The following is a 22,491-nucleotide window of genomic DNA, read 5'->3' as shown; positions in this document are numbered from 1 at the left end:
CCAGAATATGTGCAGTCAACAATTACGTATCTTTCAACATATGTAATGAATTATTATATAAACTTCACGGTAATAGTGACCTCCCCATTTCTGGACTTCATAGCAGTATATTATATTTATTGCCTATATTTTAAATCATATGTACTTTATCAACTACTTCTTTACTATTTGTAAAAGGATTTTGGATACAATAGAGCTTAATATTACTTCCTCTTCTGGTAAATGTAAAGAACTAAATTTCTTCATGCTATTTTGATGTTAGGAATTTTCTAATTAGCTTTCTTCTAGTAAAAATAGATGAATACAGTATTTCCTTCCACCATATCATGTCCTTCTGTGATATCCTATGAGACAAAGTCACTTGCAGAAAAAAAATGACACTTCTGATATTGTGTTTCCTATTATTTAATGGATAAACTCTAGAACCAAGAACTTGGTGCACTGCTTAGACTTAATAGGGAGACTGACAAAGACCAACACCAGGAACTTGATACTTAGTAAAATTAAGAGATAGGCACCTAAACACTTTTAAGAATCCTAGCTGATATTGTTATCACATTATTATTACTTTTATTTTAGTCTAAAAATATTTTGTGTTGTAAAAAGCTCACAATGAGCTCATTTTTATAAGCTTCTCTGGGGTGGGACCTTTTTTACACAGCTTTAATTCTGACATCTGGTTAGACTTGTTTACGATTTATATTCCTTATATCAAGGCTATAATATAAAAAATAGGAGAAAGCAATATGAAACAAAAGCAAAAACCCAAAGGAACAGTAAGCACTCAAGGAAAAGGCAAAACCACAAAAATGTAAAAAGAAGACTCATGTTTATTTAATGAGTGCTCCTGATGGGGAAGAGAGCCAAAATAACCACTGACATTTTTGTGATTTTGACTTTTTAATTGCTTGTTTGTTCCTCTGGGAAGCTTGCTCAGGCATCCGTTAGATTTTTGCTAGCTAAATAAAGTGGTTGTTCATGCACTTCAGATTGCATTTATATCTACCTTCATTTCTTATTCGTTTTAGAAATCACTTTGAGCTGAACTCTGATTTGAGCTATAATGCAATGTCACAAAACAGTAAAATAATTGTACATTAAAAGCTGTATATTCAATTAGATTACATAGAAACACAGAAACAAACTAAATACATACTGGATTAAGCCAGTAGTCATTTTGTTCAATAATTTATCTTGGGAAAGCGAGACTGTGTTGCTTGAGAGACTGGGTTAAGCAAACTCCAACCGGCATATTTCTGGCATAGTCCGCCCCCTTACGTAGATCATCTGCTGATTTCTGATTTTTAGAGATGAATTTAAGCCCAAAAGCCAGAATTTAATTTTCGAAATTTTTATTGTCATTAATTTGGATAACTGACTACTCACGACCATCCTCTAAATACTCATATTCTCTTTGAGTCTTGCTAAATTTAACCTCGATATATTCTTGAAGCCTCAAGTATCACAGCATATATAACATTTTATATGAAAAAGTACATGCAGATTTTCAGTTTTCTGCCTTTGAACTGAATTGAATGCCCCCTTTTTCTTGTGTTATGAAACAAAGAGTTAAATATGACTGCTCCACCTTTTCTGTCTTTCATTATTTTGCAGGTTTCCTCTTGTTCTCTCTTATTCTCTTTCTTTCTAAAGCAAATAGCCACGGCCTTTTCAGCCTTCAATATGAAGTTTTCCTCTACATTTCAGTATTTCACTCTTCTTAAATCCTTTTCATTTTGAAATATCTTTTCAAAACTGAAGTAACCAAAAGCCCACAGACCGCTCTAGGCAGGACAGCCATATTGACTTGTAGACTGTTTCTGATATGATACTCCAACTCATTTGTTTGTTGCTGAACTGAGGATAGGGTGAATCAGTTCATCTAGGAGTAAAGAAAGATTTGCATTTCTCTTTCTCATGCACTCTACTCTGCATTTGTTAATATCATATTTCATCTGCTTGTCAAGTTGACCATTGTCTTGATTGGTTATAGCTTTCTGAAGCCCTTCACAGCTCGTTCTGGTCCTGATTAACCTAAATAATTTTGTATCATTTGCAGATTTATTATCTCGGTGATCACTTCCTTTAATGAGGTCGTTTTCTTATGAAACACTACTATTAAGCATTTCTCACAATGAAACTTTTCTTCTTTTTGGTCCTCTGGGTAGGTTTTTATCCACAACAATGCTTTGCCTTTCATTTCATGTTTACTTAGTTTCTTAGACTCTTGACCGGAGTCTTGTCAAAGACGCTGTGAAAGTCTACCTGAGTTATATGCCTAGAATCTCCCTAACCGTTCGAAGAATCCTAAAGAATTTGTGAGCTGTGTGTGCTTTATTTAGCCTGGCTTTCTAAGAAAATGAAGACCATTCAGTCTTGATCAGACTATGTATGAGTCAAAATATAGTTCGTGTAACTGTAGGCCTGTCACTCTCCTCTTAATAGATTTTGTACCCAGGAGTAATTTGCAAACAAATTCTAGGAGGCCCGAGAGACAATAGTTTACTACAAATTTCATAAATATAAGAGATCAGGCAGAAACTAGAGGCCTTATTAGTACAGCAGCTCCAGGAGACAATGCAGAGTGATAAGCTCAACCCTTATTACACATCAGAGAAACCAAACAAGGGAGATCTGGTATGAATGCCTGAACCACAGGAGAAACTCCTGTCATTTTATGCCTCACTGAACACTTGAAAACCTACTTTTATAGTACAGACTTCAGTTGGTGTAATTAGTTAAAAATTATGTGTGTGTGTGTGTGTGTGTGTGTGTGTGTGTGTGTGTGTGTGTGTGTGTGCGCGCGTGTCTGTATGTGTATGTGTGTGTATATGTAAAATATATATCATACATTCGGGGGAAAAAAAAACCCAGGCTCAGAAATCAGGCTTTATTGGCCCTGGTGATCCTAGAGCTACCTCTTCTCTACTGATGCCCAGCTATCAGATACCTTCCAGACTTTGCTCAATCCCTCTCTATGTTTTTTTTTATATAGATAATGACATCTGAGTTAATATTTAGAGATTTTACTTAGTTTCAGTATTAGCTATAAGGGCTTTTTGGTTAACCTCATCTTATTGAATTTTTCTTTCTGAAACTCATTGTTACTATGCCACTTCTTTATACTCTATTTACTTTTTAGATGTTGAACATAATTATATCATGTCCACTGCTGGACGCTCAGCTACTGTTATTTCCCAAAGTAGCTTCCAAATTACTTTGGAGCTAATACCATCAGAACCAGCTTTTCAAGAAGTGTAAGAATTTCAGAAGTTATTTCTTTAAAGTTTATCCTGCTCCACTCTGATCTGTCTGTATGGAGACAGCAAATGTCCACTATCTTAATGTTCTGTTAGATGTTGCTGTCTTCTACCTCTTTTTTAGTGCTATGTGTTCAATTTCTTAGATTTGGGAAAGAGGGGAGAACAGGATGGCCTTACAAATATGTTACTTGGAACTTATATAGATACAGGTAAGATTCTCTATGAATTTTTAACCTGACGTTTAACAGTCTCATAGAGAAACAATGCTCATACAGTCATCCTGTCTATCTACTCTGTCAGCCTTGTCAAAACATATGAAACCAATTATCAGTTAGTAGCATACGACTATACTATTAGTACTATATAATTATCAAATTTAGTACAATTTGACAAATGAATAAGCATCTCAAAGGGTGTCGTGAGAATTGCTGGCTGAAATCTGTGATGAAGAGGCTGCAAGATGAGCTTAGCAGTTACCTGTTTGGCCTGCAAATAAACCAGCATGCACAGAGCTGAAAACAAAAAACTTTTGCCAAGTCAATGCTTGAGAGAGACTTAAATGCTGCTTAGCTGCAGGGACACTGAGAGTGCCTGGTGTATTTTAGAAGACATGAGTGGTGAAGACCAAAATAATTGTAAGAGGGAAATGTTCAGCAGAAACGGTGGAAGGAGCTGGGATGTATCATAATGCAGGTTATTTTATCGTAGGAAAGCAAGTTTCCTCCTCAGAGAATCACTGAAGAGCTATTAGATTCTGATTTGCAGTACTGCTTCACTTCTGGGCTATCTGGTATGTAGAGTGTTGTTTGTAACCAGGTACCGTCATATTTTAGTTTTTACATTTCTACAATGCCTAACGTATCCAAGGCCTCAGAGGTTAGAGCTTTTTCCTTTAAACTGTGTTTCATTTGTATAAGATACTTGCTGTTCATGTTTACCAAATGTCTGCTTTACTGATTTCTCTGATGTGGCGCTCCTCTGATTTGTAAAATTTACCGTTTCGCTCTTATCTCCTCCTGGGGCTGGTTCAATACTAATTTGCCCCCCAGATTACTACTTAGATTCTGTTTTATTATCAGAGGCTGTTACTCTCTAATTTCTATATGCCTTAGCTCTGAATAACTTCTAAAACTTTTAAAATAAACTTCCCTTCCTCCAATACACCATTTTCCTTAGCATGATGGCAGGCCTGAAAGGGAGTGCAAAAGACAGAAAAGAAATGACTGCTGCCAGTGAGTAACAGAGGAACAGTGACAGTAAGGAAACACCAAAGGAGTTTTTTCCTGGTGAACAAGAAAGATGTCTTGGTCAGCTCTGAGGGCTACTTAGACTTAGTCTTCTTGTGGGAGCATTTTACTGGGATGCTATAGCAGAAGTCTGTAATCTGTGTAACATAGGGAACATTGACAAATACTCCATTAGGGAATTTGTTGTTGTTACTCTTGCATTGAAACCTTAAAGATTTTTTCTTTACAGCTAAAAGCTGTGATTCACTGGTCAGGTAGAAGGAATTTCGGTGTTCTACAGTGAAGCACAATTTTTCTGAAAAAAAAAAAAAGTAAGTATGAAATTAAAAGAGGTTCCAGAAACAGGGATGACATAGTAACCATTTCTTTGTTTCGACCTCCTGTTAGGCCTTGATATATTTTTTTCCACAAATGAAAAAAGAAGTTGTGCCTTTCGAGATGGAAATTCAGGACGCAACTGGAGGCTGGGTACTGGCTGCATAAAGGGAGCTATCAAGTTAAGAATGAAAGACAATAGTCGGAATAAATGGAATAGCACAGGGAATTGTATAAGAATCTCAGACAAGAAGCATAGAAAAGATATGATTAAGGCAAACTCTCCAGATGAGGAAATAATACTGATGAGAGCAACTTCAAAAACAGACTTTTCTTGAAGTCAGAGAAAGAGATGGAGCTGGTGCTCTACAAACAGTTGAGAAAAGCTAGTGGAATTAGAAGCAAAACCTGGAGACTTGAACAGCTCCCCCTAACTCATAAGGAATTGGGCAATTAGAAAACATGTGGTTAAATAAACAGTGAGAGCGAAAGAGGTGATAACTTCGAGGCTTAGTACCTGCACAAGGCTATTGATCAGGTACAGTTCCGTGTACCGAGTTTTTATTTTGTGCAACAGACAAAATAGTAATTTGATATGTGCATTTTATACAGGTTTATGCTAGAGAGATATGCGCTTTAAATATTGAATTGGCAGGATGTGATCAAAGAGAAATCCTATAAACTGAATAATGATATTTTGGGAGCTCAAAGAGGTTGGAAGAATCTTAAAAAAAATGCAGGATATATTAGAAATGTGTCTATGATACAGTTATTTTGGTTTATTTGGATGGGATTGTATCGTCCCTTGTAACCTGCTGAAGCAGAAGGTAGAACTTTCTTCTTACAGAAAGTGCATTGATTATTTTTATTTTAGTTGTTTATCAGTATGATACAACACAGCCTGAGGGGTTCTGAGCTAATTAATCTTACTTATAAACCTTATGTAACATCAGAAGACTAATGATATTGTTGAATGCAATTATTTGAAAAAGTTATTGGAGGGACTTCAGTATTTTTGTTTGTTTTTAAAAGGGAGCCGGGCCTCTGAGTGGGTAAGACGTGACCTGGATTTCTGCTGTAGCTTTCACAAAACACAATGAGAAGTTACTCTGGTTTAGTGAGCACTACTTAGTCTGAGTTGAATACAAGGAATACAGGTAAAAATCTAGGTAGAGCTATTGAAAAATCAAATACCTGTTGAAAGTATTTTTGAATGTGATATTTTAAAGGTATTTTAAATACCCATCCTAAATGAAATGCTGATGATTGACCAACTGGAAGCTAATAATTTCTTCACAGCTTTTCATAAAACTTTATAAATAAACTGATTACAAATGTTATTTACCCTTTTAAGTCTACAGAGGTAAATAGCTACCCTTGGACCTAAGAAATCTTCATAGCCTTCATGCAGAACTTTTGAATATAGGGTCTTAAATGCTTTTAAGAAGGAATTGTTATGGTATGAAACAGGGAAATTACAATCAGCTGAATTTACTAAAGATTTTAGAATAAAAGGTACTATACAGTTCTTTTCTCATATCTTTGAATTTATAAGTAGTTTAAGTAGTAAATACAAGCTTGCGGTAGCAGAACAGGGTGAGGAGATTTTCAGGATTCTAAAACTACAGAAAGTTAGAAATATCCACAAATTCAAACATGATTCTGATTCCATGAAATGGCCACTGAATACACCAAATGTAAAATTACATACAGATGAATTTTAAGTATTAGCAATACTTTACTTCCTTGTTCTGATTTCCAAAATTTTAACCACTGTAATTAGTGAAAATGATCTTTCTATAACAACAAAAATAACAGCTCAGCTTATTTTTACACATCTTATGTAAGTATTACCAAAAGCATGAACACTTGAGCAAATATTGATGGTGGTTGCCACAAAGTTTGGCTGCTTTGTTTTGTATTTTAACACTTTGGCAAACATTGATTTGTATTGGATATAATAAAATTAGTAGATATTTTCTTAAAATTTGTAGCAGGTGGAATTTCTAACTTGTTGTAACCTGCCAATTAGATGATTACTGGAAAAAGTCATATTGGACATTGGAGAGATATAATGAGTTCCCTCATTAAATACCAACAGGCTGGTTTTCATAAGTCTTCTAATTTCGTTAGGTTCCTATATTTTTTCCCTGTCCATTAACTATAATCCTAATAATCACATATCCACTCATAGCAGCCTGTCTTTCTTAATTTACCTTTCACTACTGTACACACTCCCCTGGCATCCGTAACCTTCCTTAGTTTGTCAAACCTGTCAGCCCAATGTAGAGCAAAAAATTAATAGTGAAGAGGGAAGGCAACAGTGTTCCAGAGAGAAACTAAACACTATTAAGCAAGCAGCAACAAGTTCTGAATTTAGATAGGTAAATTTAGGACTCTGCAGATTTCTAGGATTGCTCAAAAATTCTGGCTGCAAAGTTGTGTTGCCAGTAATGAAATGGACAAGGAAGCGGAATTAGGGCATGAAGATTTATGAGAGCACAGTCTTTGAAAAGTGCAAAAGAAAACATATGGGAACTGATGAAATCCTACTAAATGCAGAACAAAGGAATTGACACAACAGATAAAGGGTGATGAAGGGGCCTTTCCCCTAATATGGTGACTGACATTGTTCGTCTACTAAAATATTTCCTTTCTGAATAGAAATTCACATAAATGATAATTGGAGTCATAGCAAGAAGTCAAAAAGAAAAATATGAGGAATTTCAAACCGTAACACAGGCAGTGGACTTCTCAAGGTCAAATGGCAGGCAGATGGAAAAGTGACTGGAAGAAGGTGGGAACTTTGAGGAGTATTATAGAGAGAAGAAAAATCTTAAAGAAGCACTGATCTTTATAATGAGCAGCAGATGTTTTGCCTTTGATAGAGAAGCAGGTGGTGGATTACAGGTGATCAATAGCCATAGTACTCCAAATTGCAACAGCATAAAGAGGTGAAAAGGAGTTAAGTTGCAGGACAAGAAAGAGCTCTATATTAAGACAATAAGGTCTGGATAATAACCCGTCTGGATGTGATCCTGGGCAATATGCTCTAGGTGATCCTGCTTGAACAGGGAGGTTGGACTAGATGATCTCCAGAGGTCCCATCCAACCTAAACGATTCTGTGAAGGTCATATATCTGTGATGTGAATTAAAAGACTAGTTGTTGTGGTGTCTTCTGGCTACTACAGTGCACAGAGGTTCCAGATATCCTTGAGAGTGCATGAAATTCAGCCAGTAGATGGAAAATAGGAAAATCTGGTAAGTGTGAAATTAATCTTTCTTGAAGAAGAGAATGCTGAAATGAAATTCAAGAAAGGCAAGTGCAGGGTCCTGCACCTAGGTAGGAATAACCCCAGGCACCAGGACAGCCTGGGGGCTGACCTGCTGGAAAGCGGCTCTGCCAAGAAGGACCTGGGAGTGCTGGTGGACAACAAGTTGACCATGAGCCAGCAATGTGCCCTGGTGGCCAAGAAGGCCAACGGGATCCTGGGCTGTATTAGGCAGAGTGTTGCCAACAGGTCAAGGGAGGTGATCCTGCCCCTCTCCTCAGCCCTGGTGAGGCCTCTCCTGGAGAGGAGGCTGTGTCCAGTTCTGGGCTCCCCAGTACAAGAGAGACATGGCACTCCTGGAGAGAGTCCAGTGGAGGGCTACAAAAATGATTAGAGGACTGGAGCATCTCTCTTATACAAATATCTGAAGGGAGGGTGTCAAGAGCATGGGGCACAGGATAAGAGGCAGGATAAGAGGCAACGGGCACAAACTGAAACACAGGAAGTTGCAACTGAACAAGAGGAAAAACTTCTTTACTCTGAGGATGGACTGAGCACTGGAACAGGTTGCCCAGAGAGGTTGTGGAGTCTCCTTTCCTGGAGATATTCAAAACCCACCTGGATGCAATCCTGGGCAATGTGCTCTAGATGGCTCTACTTGAGCAGAGGGGTTGGAGTAGATGATCTCCAGCGATCCCTTCTAACCTCAGTCATTCTGTGATTCTATGATTCTTAGACTTTTTAAATGCTAAACATTAATATAAAAAATAGAAGAGCAATATTAAAGACTATACAGCATATGTGCCACGGTGCGCAAAAGAGAGGCTTCATGATTGTTTGCAATAGTGAAGGATTATAGAGACCTCGAATTTAGTGATTTGAACACCAGGAAAGAAGAAATACTGATGTCTGCTTTTAAAGTCCAGCACACAGGCACCACATCATACACTTTAAGCTAGTGAGAAGGGAAAGGGGAGGAAAGGAGAAAAAAAAAAAGGGGGGGGGGGGGAGAGACCTTAATTAATGCATGTGGTGCAATGTTCCAGCACATGAGGATGAGCTGATGTGAAATATAAGTAGTAATACTTAGAAGTATATTAGTACATTTGCATTAATGCAAGAAAAATTAGATATAAAATATCAGAGATCACTCGCTGGTGATTCTGGTAAAATTCTTAAAACCTGCTCTTACATGAAAGGAAAAAGCTTAGCAGTCTTTCAGTATGATGAAGTCTGATACTGATAGTATCAGCATTTACAGTACTGCCACATTACATGTTTGATGAGAAGGGACAATTGTTGTAGTTCTGTAAATAAGGGCACACAACACTTAAAAAAAAAAAAAAAAAAAAAAAATCTAGCTGAGGAACTGTTATAGTCTCCTGATGGCAGGAGACTAACTAAAGCAAGTATTTCTAAGACCATCTCACAATGTCAGAAAACACTGCGCTTACCTAACTCTCCAAGTATTTATTGTGGAAAATATAGCTCTACAACAGGTTATTAAGCAGGCTTTGAAGTTCTAATCTAGATTAGTGTTTCTTTTCCTAAGGAGTTACTCAGTTTATTTCTATTTTCTAGGATGCCATCTCTTCTCCCTGTCTTTTAACAAACTAATCCGCAGTCATCTTACAAGGGCTGTGATGCAGCTTCTGTGCATCTGCACTTTCTGCCTGTTCAAATGTCCAGCCAGGAGCCATGATCACAAAGCTGCTGCATGTGCTGGAAGAAGCCAAGTGAACAGTTGCAGTGGCTAGATGAAAACTTTCTCTGCAAGTGAAAGCTTTCTCTTATAAGAGGGATATAATTTGCAAGCAAATGAAAGAAAGTGTTGGATATCCACTCAAACATGTCTTCTACGCTTTGACAATGAACACCAAGAAAACAGCAAACATTTCAACTCTTCTCCAAAGCACATGACAGGCCCATGTGCCAAGGACCAAACAGAGCCTGAAGATCAGACTGCAGAGATGCACGTATTAATTGCGCACAATTAAAAATGGATTTAAAATACAGTTTCTACACAACGAATGTGGAAGTTGTGATAGGCTTTGAGAAGGTGACATGCTTTTTAAATGATAGCACCAAATACTTTGTCTATGATAAGAAAGATTTGCCTCTAAACAATAGATACAGAGATGAAATACTTTGGGAAACTAAAGACTGAATAAAATGTCTTTAAAGTGCATCTATTAAACACATCTGTAAAATATATATACACATTAATGTAATGACTAATTGCAGTACTCTACAGTAAAATTACAATTTTTCCTTTAAAACTGATGATCTCTCATTCGGTTTTCTCTGATTCTTTTCATCATTACCTACATATTTTCAGTAAGTAGCAGCCATTTGGGTTCCCCCCCCCACCACCACATCTTATATATTACTTTTCTCCCATAGGATGGACGCTGGGAGCAAGGCGTCTTCAGTTGCCACGTCCTGGTTGCTGCATGCTCTGTTGCATACAGCTTTATAGAAGAAGGGGGAAAGAGTTTGAATTACATGTGGAAGCAAATAAAAATATTCAGGGGACAATGTTTCAGAGTGCAAGGTAAAGTAGGCAAAAAGCATGTAATAAGAGGTACCTCTGCAGAGCATCTGGGAAATCGCCGATCAGTTAATAAATCTGCTTTCAGGGTGACAGAGAGACCATGTAGAGTCAGTTTGTTACAGTCCTAGAAGATCGTAAAAAGGAAAGGCTGTTGGATTGACAGCAAGCCTAAGCAAGAGGTCCTGCTCGTCAAGGACATGGCTGGCAGAGGAAGACAGATTTCTTTCCAATTCCTCCTCCCCACCCCCACTGTTTCTTTCCCCCTTCCTTCCCCTATTCCCATGCTAGTTTTTCTCTGTTTTTAAAATAGATCCTTGTTCCGGTTAAAGTTCTAACAAAAACAGCTTTATAAAAGCCCTTTTGGTCTTGTTGGAAAGCTCACATACAGGCAGGACAGCCTCAAAGCTCTGGAGTCTTGTGCAAGTACTTTGCTGTTTATTCAATCACTAGTTGACACCACTAAAAACATAAGTTATTATTCTTTGTTGAATGCACTCATGAGTTGGACTTCTTATCTATATTTCTCATTCCAAATTATATTACTCACTCGGAGCAGAACTACACTGGGAGGATGCCAGATAACATTTTCAAGATGTCAAAAGTTGGCAGTGTCATGTCCATATAATGCAAGACAGTTCTCACGCTCCATTTTCCCTGACATATTCCTTAGATGCAATTATTCCACTGGATGCCTCTATTTGCACAAGAGGAGAGAGTTAGTTGTGGGCCAGCCAAACTCTAACAAGTGCAAAGCTAACATCCTTTCTGGATCAGTCGGCAATGGTGTCAGTGTGAGCCTGATCCCCTCTCTTCCCCCTTAGGTACTGCATACTCCGTGGGATGGAAGTCGGATAGTGCAAGGAAAGGGCTTAAGCCAAAGCTGGCTGGTGATGATCGGAGGCGGTTTTCTGCCTGAGGTACCCTCCAGAAAGAGGGTTCTCTCTCTCTCTATATCTCCTCCCTCACTTTTCCCTTGTCACCAGACCCACAGCTGTCATCAGTCATTCAGCCTTGATGAGCAGCCACTGTGAGTGCTGAGGGCAGTACAAGCTGCAAACAGGTACCTAGGTAAATGTATGCCCTATAATTTTGCTTAGCCCCACCTGCATATGTTCCTTTCCCCACTCCCCACATACAGAAAGCAAAAGCATTTGTTCAGTGCAGTCTTTTCATGAGATGAGCATTGCAAGTGCCGCTGTTTACTGTGCAATGTGCCTTCCCTGCCGCGATTCATGAGGCTGAGAGCAATGTGTATTTGGAACACAGCATAAGATTTTAATAAGCGACATAACATTGTCCTAGAATTCAACTAGATATAATTTAATTTTTTACGTCACAGTCTGAACAATCTTTCAGAGTTAGTTGTATCTTGGATTTAGCTTGATGCTCTTTACACAAATATGTCCAGTATATCTTCTGCTATAGTATACATGGACAAATACTATTTCGTTTGCATCCTATACTATGTTTTGGTAACAAGTAAACAATATAATGAATCAAATTAATGGGGGGAGTGGGAGCACTTATTGTTACATAGTCTCTGTGTAGAAGCTTGGTTCTAGACGGCTCCTGTAGTTTAGAGCTGATTCAATTAATATGATATTTTTCACCAGATGAGAGCCTTCCACTGCTTCTGGACATACATACTGCAGCTGTGATTGCAAACAGTTTAATTTAGAAAATGTGTATCAATTTTGCCTACCATATTATCTGAGAATTAGAACTAACACAAAATATTCACAATAACTGAAAATCAAAAATAATGAAAACATTACGAAGCTGACAATAAAAAAAGTTTAAGAACATCTGAGAAATGTTTAAATTTGTCACTACCTACCATATATATTTTTCAGCCAGAAGGGACTCACAGACTGTTGATATTGTAAAGATTAGCTAGTTTAGCAACTATGTTTGTCAGAATTATGTAACCTAAGTTTAAAAAAATATAGCTTTCTGAATGATAAATTTTAGGTTTGGTTTGTTCATTAAATATGTAAATCCCTTAATATGACTATACCTTTAATTTACTTGAGTTGAAACTACCTTTTTCCTTAGCATGGCTTGAAAACGTGAAGGTAAGGATGTTAAACTATCCCTAAGGGAATGAAATTCAAGCAAAAGGTAGTGTGACAAGTTTTGTGCAGATATTTAGAAGTTTGGGTCAGTCTTTCTATAAAGCAGAAAAGCTGAGATGCCTGCTGTACCCTGATGTAGTGTTTGATGAAGCACAAAGGCAGAGTCCCAGATGGAGTATTACTGCCTTATATATGCAAAAATTTAAAGTTTTAGTGTACCCTTTCCATCTGTTACTCCTCTAACTTGTATGCTGTTGTCAGCAGCCGCATCCTTTTCTCAGATTACACAATTACATTGTCAGAAAGTTCACTGGCAAAGGGTGTACAGAAAAAGAAACTAGATCTTCAAGGCCTGACTCTGCAAGTCTCCGGTTCCAGCCACAGAAGCAATAAGCAGTTGCCTTACTTAAGTATTTTGAAGCTTTACTCATTGTATTCAGTCTAGACCTCACCTTAACACCAAGGCAAAAGCACTATGCACGTACAAGCACAGCATAACTTTTATACCCATTATTTCCCTATAAAAATATTGTGAGAGGTAGTCCGGATTCACTTGCAAGGATACGAGTTGTAATCCACTGGCATATGCCTGTGAGGACTTAAAACTTGTGAGTGTGGCCACAACCACAGCCTCCCTCCCTTCCCTGCCCTACGCGAAACCTTCTTTGCTTTTACCTCTCTTCCTCAGAAATAAAAGACCACAAGCAAGTATCTCCCAAACAAAAGGAAAATATTATTTTCTACCTTTCATTCTTTTGCAGAGTTCCTTAAGGAGAAACAGGAAGCTCTCCACTAAGTGGAGCAGCTTAGTCAGGGAGCCAGATCTATAGGTTTCCAAACCCTGAAGATCCTTCAGTCTTCATATAGTCAATATTACAGTGCCATGCACACTGGAAAATAATTCTCCCTCTGCAATGTGGTAGTCCTAAAATGTAGAAACCATGAACATACACAAAATCCTGAAATATCATCCATCAGATGAATTTACTCAGAATCACTTGCCTTGCCAGTCTCAGGCTATTTCTTTAGGAAAATCATCTAACAGCTGATACCCCCTCCTCATCTCCCCCCATCCCCATTTTAAAGGAATTGAAATGAAATTTTAAATTGATGAATTCAAATGCATTATGTTCAAAGATCATGAATGAATGGATACCACATAGTTATAGTGGCAAGCATTCTAGTCAGAGATTACACTTTTATAAATATAACCTGAACAATAAATAGTTGTTTTCAGGCGTTCTCTCCGCTTCAGAATTGTGAGATGAGTTCTTCTTTAAGAAGCCTGTCAAGTATTAATTAATGAGCCTTTAATATCCAAAACCCTTTAATATCTTTTTTTTGAGAACTCTAGCACAACTGTGCAGAGTTCACACTCAAAAAGTTCACTTCAGCTGAACTTCCTAAGATTGACAGACCTCAGAGGCTGAACGGACAATCTGATCTTGTACTCCGATCACTTACCAAAGGTCATTACATGTCACCCAGTTGCCCCTGAACTGAGTTCAGTAACTTGTACTGCAGCTAAAGCATATCTTCCAGGGTGGAATCTAATTTTTATCTGAAAAGAAGGATAATTTAATAATTCCCTTCAAAAAGGAATGAGAACTTGGTGGGTGAATAGTACCAATTTGAAGCTTCTTGAATGTATTGCCAGCCAACAGCGGGTCAGAGACCTATATGAAGTACAATAATGATCTCAAGACACATCATGAAATCTATCATAACTCCAATTAATTGGCATTCCTGTTGGCACTCTTAGAAAAAATGTCAAGAACTGAATGAACACTGAAAATGAGCTACTCTTCTCTTCCTAGAAGGGGGTCTTTTCAGCTTAAAGTTGAAGGTGTTTTAGCAGACTAATATATAAAAATGTGCAGTACTAATGACTCTGCAGTATCTGTTCTCTGGAGGAATATAGAACTTTTGTTTCTGGGATTTTTGGTGTAGCAGTTCTGTGAATCCTATGAATCCTACAGTCATTTCTATCGACAAGCAGGAAAAAGTTTGGAAGGCATGGAAAAAAAACAATTTGTTATGCAAAACATCTAGAATACAGCCATAGCTTTGCTGTACCTGCGTGGCTGGATACTAGAGACCATGCAACAGTTCTCCCTTCTTTGTACCTTCACTTAGATACGGTATTTTTAAAACTACTTCTTCACCTACTGTTTCTCATTGCTCTAGGAATACTAAACAGACATGACAGTCTTTTTACACTGACTGTTGTCAACTCCACTTAGCACTTTGTTATATTAGTATACATTAATTTGTGATTTTATTATTGCTGCAGGGCACATACACATCATCATGTTTTGGGGCAGTGGCTCATCATTATGTTGCTTATTCAAGAACGACGTGTTGATGGCTTTAATGGGCCAATAACCCAGTAATGAAGGCTCTGTAATGGCATTCAGTACTGTTGTGGAATTATTCAGTACTCCATAGTGATATGATTTGTAGTGCTGTAAAGCTGTGCAAGTAGTACAGTCTATTAATGCATCTTTTTGCAGGTTTTTTTTTGGTGTTTTCTGTCACCTGTGTAAGATTTCCCTGAGGTATTGGATTTTTTCTGATAATAAGGTAATTTGCATCTTGTTTTACTGGTTGTCTGCATCAAATTCATTTTAGAATAGAACAACTTCATTGTTTTAGCTAAGAGTCATGAGACTAGAAAAATAGTAGGAAGAAAACATGACTTTCTTAGTGAAAATAATTTATTACACTTTGCAAGGTAACCTACTACAAAGCAGGCATTCCCTGAATCTTTATGAAAGTAAGAATGAATAGAATAGTAGAGTACAACTGAATATCCTTTTTATTACTGTTTCATAAATGGTAAGATATCATGTGGATGTGAAACTTACAGCATATTATTCCAATCATATTTTCCTCTGTTTCATAGATATGTGTATTTGTGTAAAATAATGAAATATATCACTAAATATGAGAAATTTATCACACTAAAGAATATCATTGTATAGGATTACTCTATATATACATATATATGCGCATGTAAATATACACAGCTTACATGCATGTATATATCTGGATATTACTCTTTGATGATATAAGAACTCAGAGGAGCATAAGTCTAATTGCTCTATATAATTGTAATAACTTTCTATGAGCAATGTAAGTATAACTTTCTTCACTCTTCATCTCACTTTGCAAAAAAGCCAATGTATTAGGAAAGAATATTGCCATTTGCAACCATGTACTCCTGAGTCTGAGCAGGAGCAAAGGTAGTCTGTAAAGTGGATGTTTTTTATTAAGCTGTGATTTATGTCACAAACATGAAATAAAGCAAAATCTATTTGAGACAACAAAATCTAATAAAAGGTAACTATTTTAGAGATAATCTGTTGTGCTATGCAAAGATGAATGCTGCAGGAATAGAAAAGAATAGCCTGGGCTAGTTAAATACATACAAAATGCTTTTCCAATGAACTACTTAATGTCTAAAGGATTGTCCCTGAAGAGGAGATGGAAAGACAGTTTCCAGGATGTCTTTATGGCCTTTACATGCTGCTTCAGAAACTCTTAACCCCAGGTAGATACCACTCTGTAAATTTTTTTCAAACTCATCATTCTTCTTCTCTGACTTGTAACACATTTTCTGATGCTAACCTAGATCCACAAATACTTATACAAATCAATATATTCTGTTGAAGCCAACATGGGTTAGATCTAGTGTATGTAGGCAGTCATTGCTAATGGGGCCCCTTTAAGTTAGCATACAGTGGTAATACCCTATGCCTTTATTCTCTGGCAGTATTATGCAGGCTTTTTGTTATAACTTTTGATATGCAAACCTGAGAAAATCTGATAACCTAGTGCTCAAATATGAGCTTAAACTTTAAGAGTCATTCTCTGTTTTATATGTAAACCTTATTCGCACAGCAGAGAAATTTTCTGTTATTCATTAGAAGCTAGAAGTTTGATGCACCATCTATAATCATGTTTAACTTTTTAACATTTTCTATTAACTTAGTAGCTTTTATTGGATCATTGGTTCACGTTATACTGACTCCAGTGGGTAGTAAATTTCAAACCTCGATTTAACATTTTGGGAGGCTGAGATAAAACTTGAATACAAGATGATAACAAGTGATGGTCATGATGTTATCTTAGTCAAGAAAATTAAATACATTCCAGAATCCATCTGATAATATGGGAAACAATTTCAGATTACAAACTACTGGCTTGGCAGCACTGGAAAAAACTTTGTGTGAGGACTGCTGAAAGAACAGCACAAAAGTATTCACAGAAGTATTAGTTCGAATAAAAGCTGCAAGTTTGCTTTGACGCTTTTCATGACCCTTTTTAAATATCAGTGCTGAGATAGCGCAACAAAATAACATAAAGTATGACAGTCCCATAAAACATAGTGAGGCTAGTCTACAGTTATTTGCTGATTTCATGGCTACCTCATTGTTATTTTTCCTCATATGCTTCAAGGAAAAGACGGCATCAGTGAGGTAGAACCTACCACATTAAATATCAAATTAGCAATGCGAGGAAGAGCCTTGTTTTGTGATAGGCTGAGTAAAAGATCTTATATGAAATTTGTCTACATACGAAATAATGTAAAATATGACAACCTGTTTGTGGAAAAAAGATGGTATAGATCAAATTTTATGTATAAGATTATTATATTATTATAGGCTGGAGACGGAAAGCACCTGTTTTAACTACTGCAGTTGCTTCCCAGAGCATAGCATATGATGCACTAGGCAAATCATATAAACTACATACTAACTGTTAATGAAATGGTTACAAGGCTGGGAGAAGCACATCTACAGATCTACTTCTTTTTCAGACAGAACTGAAATAGGATTGGTGAAAGAGGAAAGTTGGACACTGAGGTTGTATGATACTTTTTGCTTCAGAGAGGTAGATTATTACCTAAAACCAAGAACAAGAGAATAAGTGATTCAAGAAGACTGACAAGGTCATTATTACCAACATTATTACCAACATTTAGGATGAATAATGTAAAAACTGTATGGACTCAGAATGCAGTCATTAACTGTGCTGTACCCCATAGATCCTATATCACATTAATTAGAAGAAAGAAAAGAAAGTACAAACAGATAAACGTTCAAAAAGTTCCAGAAACCAGAGAATGCAGGATAGACAAGGTCAGCAAATTCTTTTATGTGTTAAAGAATACTGACTCTGGAAGTACAACGGTACTCTTAAGTATTCTGGATGACACTATCAATCTAAAAGTGATATCTGCAAGAGATTTTTCTCACCTACCTTTTGCTTGCTACTTTCAGTGGACTTGTGCCTGACTTGTAGACTTGTGCCTGACTTCTACTTGTATTGATTAAAAAGAAATGAACAAAATAAACATGCATTTCTATAGTAAAAGGAGAGAAAAAATTATGGAGCTACTTTTTGTTGCATCTATATTTCCTTTTGATGAAGTATTATGTCAAAATACCTTAACTTGATCTTTTGAAACCCTGAAGGAAATTCCTCTATACAAGGTAATTCAAAGAGATCAATCATTAATCTCTGTTTTCAGTCTGTCAAAATAGAAAGGCTTTCTAAAAATGTATGCTTTACATAGCACTCATCTGATATCTAAAGAAAGGAAATAGACAATTGTACTTCATTTTTCCGAATAATTTTTTTTTAAATCAGTTTTTTATTTCTGACAATTTAGCTCCTCCATATGCATGAGCCTACAGTAAAGTGATACAGAACGGCCACTGGACTAGGGATAGGAACAATATTTTTTCTGTCTTCAAGTGCTGGTCCACATGTATATTAAATTTAAAGACTGTGCTTCTGAAGTACTCAAAACCAAAACCTCTCAGTGAGTAAATACCAAGTAAGCAGACAAGACATTCATAGCTAGTAAGGGCATTTCTGAAATCTGGTCCAAACTGGACACCAGCGTACTTCCATGTCCTCAGGATTTTTGATAGGAATAAAAAGAGTGGCCTGGAGAGTCTGAGAAGTATCTTAGCAAGTAGCGCTGTTGAAGAGTTGCATCTATAGATTCCACCAAATTCTTAACAGCCCAAAATTATCAGTAAGATTATATATCAGGTAGTCAGTTAATTCTGACTTTGGCTCCAGCATCAGAACTGAATTCTGTGCCAAGATCACAAGCCCTTATCAGACCCTTAGCTGTGTACTCAGAAATATTTTCTGGACTATCTCTTTTTGTCAAGTATCTCTGCCACCGGATTAACATTTTCAGCACAATTCATATTCTTCCTTAGTTTTGTGTCCCACAAGGTTTTCCTTCCCTCTGAAGAGAAGCGAGACTACACTGTAAGTTAGCTGAGTGACTGAAGTTATTCTAAGGTTTATCTATTTGCCATTAAATACTGAGAAAAAACAGGAGATACTCTGCTTCAAGAAAAGGGTAAGCCAGATGTCAGAAGTCTTTCTCAGCCGATGGTGTATTTTCTGCCGTTCTTCGGCTTCACAGGAAGAGTGGTCGTGAGTATGGGTAAATGCAGCTAAACTTCCTTTTCATAGCTTTGTCCCACCCTTCCTAAGAGACACAGTAAAGCTCTTAATCTGCTGCATTGGCTGTTTGGGCGTTGGAGAAAAGCAGTGTTGCCAAAAGCACTTTGAAATGCATTCTCTAAAATAACGAAATAGTCTCTCAACTAAAATAGACAGAGAGTATCTTCCATGCTTGAAATAATCATAAACAGTGCTGGTGTTCATCTTAATCCTGCTCTGCAGTGTGCAAAAGCTTCAGAGTATGCCACGGGGTAAGCACTAATGCAGTACGGTACAGGGGGAGGAGGAAAGCTGTTGGGAAAGATGGTCTCATTGAAATGCAGCTCACGCAGCGTTGTATAAGAATGCATCAGAGTCTTTATGACTTCCTGGGGTAGTAAATTTTCATCCTGCTGACAGCAGGAGTAATTGCTGTGTGCAGAATAAAATCGACTGTTTAAAAGTTTAAGTAAGTCCTATGTTTTATAAGCTGTGCTTCCTTATTTCTTAGCTTAACTTATCAAAGACCATCAATACTCTCATTACTACTCATAATAATTATGGTGTTTGTTGAGAAAGCCTAGACATTTTGAAAATTAACATATTACTATGGAGCATGGAATGAAGTAATATGATTTCCTAGGTAGTTTTATATTCTGCATTATCCTTTGTATTGATTGTTATAGCTTTAAAGCTTTTTTGGCATTTTGGAGGTATTTACACTGAAATTTCTGCAAAGGGGTCCAGAGTTCCCTTGTTAAAAGAAGTTATACTAGCTCTCTGTCTCAGTAAAACGTACACAAAAGAGATGAATGTCCACAACTCAAAGCTTCCAGATACCAGATACCAGATTAAGGGTATCCGGTCACAGCTGCTTCTGTTTGTGCTAAAACTATGGTTGAAAAACAGTATCATACACAAACAGAGTAAGAAAAAGTACAAAAAGTGAGAAAATGTAAATATAAACTAAGTAGTGTTTGGCAAAAAACTGAAACCTGGAGATTATGCTCTGTAAGCAGCGGCTCAAGCAGAGCTGACAAAAGCCTTTTTTTCTACTTTAGAACCACTGCAAATTGTGTATACTTGCTTACTTGCCATTTTTCCTAACAGAGCATAAATCCAAGCATCTATATCAGCCAAAAAGAGCTTTTCTTGAATTTCATAACACGCATTAAGGCTTGGTTTGAAAAACTGTGCAAGTTTTAAACAAGTTTTTCTTCTTTTGTTCTTCCGGGAGGGCTTCAAAAGAGACATAAACCAGAAAAAAGGGAAACAGAAATCATACTAAAACAATGTTGACCCCTCTGCCCTGCTCAAAATGCCTAATTTAGAACAAATGATACCCATCAAATTATAGACCTGGCACAGCATTGCATTTAACAAGTTTGTGGAGAAGAAGGCTATTAAAACCATACAGCACGGAAGCATTGTCCAGATTTACTATCACAAATTTAGAAGCAGTGTAGTCAGCTGCGTAATTCTGCTTCTGGCCTTGGGCTTCACGGAGCTACCTGTGCTGCCCACAGCTGCCCAAGGGGAGTTGTGGGAGCACTACAATTCCTGCCATTGCGCTGGGATAAATCCAGAATGACCCCAGTAATGTTTTCTTGAGCTTTCCATTATGTACATTAACACATACAAAATAAAAAATGTAGCAGGTTAAAGGCAATAAACTAGGCCAGAAATGCATAACAGTGTAATTTGCATAAAAATTTCTCAATCTTCTGTTAGGTAGATACCTGCTATTGGTAGGAAAGAAACATTATTGCTATTTGCATAAGGAGTATGATGGCTTCTCCATGAAAAGTTTCATTCATCACAGAGACAGTAAGTGAGAATATCAGTGAAATTGTTAATATCTCTCAAACTGTAAAAATATTGAATGATCTGACATCGGACCTTTATCACATGGACTATCAAGTACCTATAGTGAACTATTTAAAACCTCCGTCACAAAATCACTTGAACAAACTCTACTTGAAGTAGTGTCGAATTTCTATTGGGATTTACATTTTTATTGTCCCCGCATATAGGTTCATGAAATGTTACATATCTCAGATAAACATCCTGAAGGACTTCATAAAAAATGGTTCATGTATCATTCCAGAAGAATTCAGCAAAAAATAATGGTCCTCCTTTGTACGTAGAAAAATTCACCAAATTATTTTGAGTGCATCCTTTGAACTTTCAAAGGCTTGGAAATGCTTTATCTGGTTTATTTCTGTAGATGTCTTCATGTGTGCTCTTTCCTCCTCTCATATTTCCCAGTTTTTAGATAATCTTCTTCCTCTCCCACACCCTCCCAAATGGTATTTCCTACTTTGAAAGAACTGTGGTCACTTCTTTCACACATTTCCAGCTTTTATACTTCCAGTTTTAGCAATGCCTTTAGCATTCTTTATCTTGGTAAAAATCTATTGTACTTCAGGCTAATAGAGCCTTATGGCTTGGTTTCTTCCTCAGGATATTCACTCCACAACATAATAGCTTTTCTTCTGTCTACTGCTGCTTGAAATTGGCTAAACACTCTTTTATGCCGGCAATTAATTAATATGGTTTGTAAAACAAAAAATACAGTACCTATTTGAACATGTTACACATTTCATTTTTTTTCTAATAAAATGTAAAGTGATTATGCTGACATTGTTTTTCTATTTCTTGTGTCTACTTATCAATATGCAGAAAACTATAGTAATTCTGTTTATCTATCTGCATTATTCACATTTTTCTTTCTGCACTGCATTAGGACACCTATCTTATGTGAAATACAGGTCATTTTTAAAATTGCGTTTGACTGTACACATATTACCATATGGAACCTGTAAAAGAATGTCCTTTGAGTATTTCAAGGAGTTTGAAATAATGGACTAATTTCCTTGGGCCAAATTAGAGCCTTCATTACCACTGAAGAGGCAAAATCTTGAATCAGTAAAATGATTGTTTTTTTTTTTATTTTCGTGGAAGTATTCTTCATACCTCTGAGTGTTACTCAAGTAACCTTTTAAATCTTTGCTCAAAGGCATGCCTGAATTGGTAAAGCCAGGTAATAGAGTCAAAGGAGATTTTCTTTGGATTTTCCTTTGTTTTCCTTTGTGACGTCAGACTAATAACTTACCTGTGTCTGGCAAAAAGGTCTTCTGTAATACTCTTTTTACAAGAAATATAGTGCTCAATCTGAGATTAGGAGTGGGAGCACTAAGACTCTTGATTAAAAAAACAGACTTACCAGATGTTATTATTAACAACAACTGTGTTGCAGAAGACAATTTTAAAAAATCTGTTTTGTCAGC

The sequence above is a fragment of the Struthio camelus genome, chromosome 4 (genome assembly GCF_040807025.1).
Source record: "Struthio camelus isolate bStrCam1 chromosome 4, bStrCam1.hap1, whole genome shotgun sequence".
NCBI lineage: Eukaryota > Metazoa > Chordata > Aves > Struthioniformes > Struthionidae > Struthio > Struthio camelus.
The sequence above is the reverse complement of the archived record's forward strand: the minus strand, read 5'-3'. Positions refer to the sequence as shown.